The sequence below is a fragment of the Aptenodytes forsteri genome, unplaced genomic scaffold (assembly GCF_000699145.1).
Source record: "Aptenodytes forsteri isolate BGI_AS27 unplaced genomic scaffold, ASM69914v1 Scaffold288, whole genome shotgun sequence".
Lineage (NCBI taxonomy): Eukaryota > Metazoa > Chordata > Aves > Sphenisciformes > Spheniscidae > Aptenodytes > Aptenodytes forsteri.
This window is the reverse complement of record NW_008794746.1, coordinates 534,342-540,341: the sequence shown is the minus strand read 5'-3', so window position 1 is coordinate 540,341 and position 6,000 is coordinate 534,342. Positions and strand designations below refer to the sequence as shown.

General features: G+C 37.0%; 1 protein-coding gene across 1 annotated transcript in view; it reads left to right on the top strand.

The window, feature by feature from the left end:
* Positions 1 to 401: 401 nt before the first annotated feature.
* PHIP (pleckstrin homology domain interacting protein) overlaps positions 402 to 6,000 on the top strand; it is a 109,274-nt gene continuing 103,675 nt past the window's right edge. The window contains exon 1 of the mRNA XM_019470690.1: positions 402 to 486. The gene's annotated coding sequence lies outside the window, so the exon portion shown is untranslated. The remainder of the gene's footprint in view (positions 487 to 6,000) is intronic.

The following is a 6,000-nucleotide window of genomic DNA, read 5'->3' as shown; positions in this document are numbered from 1 at the left end:
ACCACTTCTAGAGCAAGAAATTCCCCAAAGTGTCCCTGGAGTGCAGACATTATTAGGAGCTGGCAGACAGTCTTTGCTTCGTACGAACAAAAGTATGAAAATTTTATGAGAATTTTGAGAGTTCTTGATATTTCCTGCTTTTTCTGTGTTTTTGCATGAAAAAAAGCTTGCCTACATTTTTTGTGTAATTCTTCTAAAACAGGTTGCAAACATGTTGTATGGAAGGGATCTGCTCTTGCTGCATTACATTGTGGGAGGCCTCCAGAGTCTCCTGTAAATTATGGGGGGGCCTCGGAATTTTGAGAGTTCTTGATATTTCCTGCTTTTTCTGTGTTTTTGCATGAAAAAAAGCTTGCCTACATTTTTTGTGTAATTCTTCTAAAACAGGTTGCAAACATGTTGTATGGAAGGGATCTGCTCTTGCTGCATTACATTGTGGGAGGCCTCCAGAGTCTCCTGTAAATTATGGCAGTCCACCTAGTATAGGTAAGTCAATTTTATTATGGCATTGCCATTGTAATACCTGACTCCCAGAGTGATAGATTATTGTGATGATGAGAGCTAAGTAGTAGTTCTGTTTATATTTGTCCTTGTTTGTGTCGTATACCTTACATTTAGTATTATTTTTATTAAGATGTTGTGTTGTCATATTTACCAGTTTGGATGTGGGAAAAAAACAGGTATTGTAAATTCATGTACTAGTTCTGCTCTGAAGCTAATTTTGTCTTTGAAGTATGAAATGGAATAAAATATATTTCAACAGTGAATACATACAAATAAAACTCTTTCTGAAAGATGTAATAAAGCTGTCAGTAGATAAATAATTAGTACTGTCTAACAACTTAAAACCAGGACAGCATGGCCTGCACCCATTGTTGGGGAGAATAAGTCACGTACACTGGTAATGGGTTTTCTTTGGAAAGATTTGAGTGTCATGTAGAAGTTACTCTTTGTGCTCTCTGCTCCATTCAGTAATTTTGTAGCTCTGCTTTAGTTATGCTGTGTCATGAAGCATGCATGTGCTGTCTGTACTGTTGAAAAACTGAGAAGCTGGAGGTTAGGGGTATTCTTTTTCTTTTTTTCTTCCTTAGTGATAATTTTTAAGCTCTCATATGGTCACTAAAACATGTTTGTTAGCTTTCAACCTTTTAACAAGAAGGTAACATGTTTTTTTAATTGCTAGAAGAATCAAGATGTGTGATATTTTAGGAGATTCTTTAAGGAGCATCTTTTTTCTTTTGTCCTGGATAGGAAAATGTGTAAAATCACTTGTGTCTTTTCATCTTTCTCTGCTGATGTCCAGGGAAGGGGGAATGGTTAAGACCAAATTACCAGTGTGGATTATACTGAAACAGTAGTTGCAGATAGATGTGCAGTGTTGGATGAGAGTGGGCAGAGAATATCCAGTTGATTGGCTCCTGATCGGGTGCAGCTGCTGCCAAGACAAAGGTTTCTGTCTTGTCAAAAAAGAGAAGACTGCAGATATATTGGGGGAACTAATGACTAACAATGTACAAATATATGGCCAGGTGCTTTTCGGAACAGAGGCATTTTTAATGTGGTAACTTGCCATTACAATTTTTCAATCTCTAAACTGCTTTTGGAGGCTATTGGTAGCCTGTAAGTTTTCCATGAATTGGGGGATATATTTCTATATATAAAAAAGAAATAGAGAGCTTAATTTGGGCTATTTATATTATTTCTACTGTTGAAGAAATTCAAAATCAAATCTCAAAATGCATGCTATTACACCTTAGCCAGAGAATTATAGTTCGTTCTTAACAGCTGAAGCAGAAGCATGCTACAGCTAAGAAGCTCTTAGGTTGAGCACAGCCAATTTTGACTTGGTCAGATGGCAAAGTATTTGGTGTCCTAGTAGCTCTTCCATTTTAAAGCACAAGTTGCACACTTTCCATGATATTTCTGTGGATGCTTGGAATATAGGAAGAAAACATGGGTGTTTAGTGCTAAGTTTTCAGAGCCTCCTCAGCTAGTGTGTGTATTGTCAGAGGTGGTTCACTTAAACCCTCATGTGTAGCACCTGCAACCATTCAATGTGGTTTTGTTTAGAGCTGCTATTTTGGTATTCATGTAGAGAGTTGTTTCTGTGTTGTGCTCTAGATGTGGGGGAGAAAATAAATGCTTGTTGCTGAGTAGAATGATTCCCCTCTTGAGTGGCTGTGCTTTGGCTTGATTGTAAACGTGGAAAATCTTGGGCTAGATTAGCAGCTATTTCTGCAAGGTGGCTGGATGACTGAGCTTTCTAATGGCTAAGATTTCTTTAGTGGTTGCCTTATGTTTTCCTTTACTTGGGAATACACTTTAAAACATGTTGGAGAAATCAGAGTGGAAGAGGACTGTTTTGCATTGTATTGTAGCTTGCTCCATGGTATATAGTTTTTAAAGGGTGAAAGACCATTGTGTGAAATCCGTGGCAGCTGGAGTTCAAAGAAAGTTGTAGAGTTGCCGTGGTAGTGGAATTAAATGTTAAGAAAAAGAACTTTCAGACTCTTCTTAGGGAAGAACAAGTGAGGCTTTCTAAATAAATGTTATTTTTATTGAACCTTTTGCAGAGTACTGAATATTTGCAAAATTACAGTTATTTCAACATACCACTTTTTTCATGACCAATAATTTTCTTTTCCAAATATTGAGATAAGTGCTGGTAACTGAATGTTTTCAACTGTGAAGTGTTTTTGGATTTTTTGGATGTCTGGTTCAGAGCTGTGTATTGAAGCATTTGTTTTTGATTTATCCTGTTCTAGTCTGATCTTCTGAATGAAATCATGAACTGGAATGACACTTCTCTTACAAATTGAAATAGAAAATTTTGTTCTGTTCCCTTAAATAACTTCTCCATTTTCCCCTGGGAAGGCTGTATTTTATGTATTTGCCCAAGAAAAAAAAAAAAGAAATTATTATTCTTCAGGCTGTATGTATTTCAGGTGGAGAACCCACTAATGGTTGAGGAACAGAAAAGATACTGAAGTCTTTCTGTCTTGTGCAGGAAAACTTAATTTACATGTCACTGAACGTACAGAAATATTCATTCATTTCCTAGCCTGATGAACCAATGCAATTATGATGCTGATGGGATATTCTTTAGAATTAAATTTTTGTGTATGTTGTACCAGCTGCCTCATAGGTGTCTGGTTTATATGCAATTAAAATACATCTGTACAAATATGTACTTTTCCAGAAAACTACAGAATATCTGTAGAACATAATAAAGAGAAACAAAGCTTCAACATGGAATAGTCTTTGTCCAGTTGCTATCACTTGTGCAACATATCTTATAAAAAGTTGCTGAAGTGCTTAACTGAGAACAAGAAGAGCTATGTCATATGTTAGTTTGTTTTGTTAAAGGTCCCATTTTCTTGGATGCAGAAACAGAAAAAGAACTCTTTTTCAGTAATTTTCAGGAACTGCTGAAAAAGCATAGACCCAAAGCATAAAGCTTGGAGAGCTTTGAGCTCAAAGCTCTTGGGGAAGCTTGTCACTCAGGTGTGAAGACCTGAATGAGACCGGCTGTTCGCCCCAGACAACGAAGAATGTTTTTCCTGACCAATGAATATATCTGCCTTTCAAATATAGTATTTCATGGTCTTGCTGAATAGTCCACTTCAAGAAAAGTTCTGAGGCATTTTGTACTTTTCTCATGGTTTCTTTATTAAATGCTGCTGCTGTTTTGGCTGTGAAGAGAATGTGAGGTTCTGAAAGTGGTGTAGATGTCTGTTTTTAGAAATGTAGTAAATACTTCAGGCCTAAAAGCTAACCAAAGAGTATTTCGTGTAACTATATTATTCTGTTAATTATAGTAAAAAACTAAAAGAAAAGACCACCATGTGTTAAAGGATCTGTGTAAAAGTAACATCTTGATACATACTTTTATTCAAATCTAAAGTGAATTATACTAAAGTAAATGACTTCTTGTTATGCAAGAAGAAATGAACTATAGAAGTCCTATGGTACTTTGAGTAAAATACAAACTGAATAAATATCTAGTGAAAGTGAGTGGGATTGCATTGTAGTCAGGGAACGGTTTGGAAATGCTTGAGATTGTATAGCTTTCATTTGTTTTTAACCTTCTGCCTTTCCAAACATCTCGCCTCCCTGAATTAGTAAGGGTTGGCAGGTACTTTCATTGAGCGAACTAATATTATATGTAAAGTTTTAGATGTATATAGAATTTCTGTATTTTCAGAAATGCTCCAGTGAGGAGTCAGTATACTTTTACCTTCATGAAATGCCCAGGGACAAGTTCTGGCTTGATCAAATTGCTAGCTTAACCACTTTACTTTGTTGACAGTCATCTATGAGCCATGAGACGTGGAGTACTGCATAGAGTTTAGAAGTTGAACAGAAAAATGGTAGGAAGGTAGAAATCAATTCAAGCTGCTTTTTTGATCTTGGACTTCTTTACAGAAGGGGGGGGAAGCACTAACAACCCCAACCTGGGTGCTTGATACATTTAGTCTTACTATCTTGGAGAGTGAAAGGAGGAATCGAGCAGTCCCTTTTTCATTATTATTTTTAACAACTATGAATGCCTTGGTATTCAATAGGGGTGTGTCTAGCCTCTCAAGTTATGAAACTTGATTCAATATGGGTAAGAGTTGTAAGTGAAGTATATTCTTCTGGTGTCCTTCCAGGTTTCTTCTGAATCTGGTTCTATTTTTGTGTGAATGGGAGGGGAATGAAGTGGATTCTATTCTTCAGAATAGAGCTTTTATTAGTTAAATACAACTCCAGGAAGGAGGAAAATGAAAGATAAGCCATAATGATTTTTGTGTGTGCTTTTTTAAAATGTAACTTATACTTGGTACAAAATTAAATTGAGTTTATCACTGTCTAGTGGATAGGGCAGATTATCGCCCATCTTTAAGGCATATTTCACATTCCAGGATAAGACCATGTAAATAAGGTGATGGAATTGGTCACTTGTATAACTAAAACAAGAAAGCCAAAGGGAAAAAAAAAAATCAGCATAGCTAATACTGCCATATCTTTCAGACCCCCAAACTTAACCTTCCTTTTACAGATTGCTGTTTTTCTCTGACCTACTTGTTCTATTTTTGGTGGGGAATAAGTTAGAGACATTCTAAAACTTTGAAGGCACTCAGTTGATGCCTGTTGCATACCTTTTGAGTGGGAGAAAATCTTTACTCTTTCGTAAGTTCCACTGAAAACTCCCACCACTTTACCTTTGTCAGCTTTATATTTATGTTTGATTTTTAAATTGTTCTGAGTGAAACCAAACAAATAAGGTGCTCTTGACTATGTGTGGTTTTCAGATTAAGGTGGTTGGCAGCAATGAATTGTAACAGTAGAAGTGAGATTTTAAAAAAACCAAAGTTCCACTTTACTAACTTCTTTTAAGAGCCCAACTCTCCATTCACAGTTTAGGTTCCTGAGTAGTCCTTATAAAAAAGGAATTTACCTTCTTACCTTTAGAGCTTAATGTTAGAGCCTTTGGGTAAAGAATCCCATGTTTCTCACCCTACCCCACTTTCTTTTTTTCTTTTTTCTTTTTTTTCTTTAACTCTAGTAAAAGGTCCTGAGCAACTTGTATTTGACCGTGCTTTCAAAGGAGGATTATACTAGATGATTTTCAGAGGTCCCTTCCAACTTCAGTCATTCTGTGATTGTGCGGTAACAAAAGTCAAAGTTCTTCCAGCATTAAATCTGGTGAGGAACATGAAGGAACACAAAAAGGGCTTTTACAGGTCTGTCAGCAGCAGAAGGAACAGTAGAGCCTGCTGTTGAATGGGGCAGGGGACCTGGTGACAAAAGACCTGGAAAAGCTGAGGTATTCAATGCCCTCTTGGACTGGATCTTCACTGGTAATAGCAGCCTTCAAAAATTTCGGGCTGTGGAGACCAGGGGGAAGGTCTGGAGCAAGGAAGACTTTCCCTTGGTGGAGGAGGATCAGGTTAGGGAATGTTTGAGCAAACTACATACCTAAGTCCATGGGCACTGATAGGATGCTCCCCTGGGTGC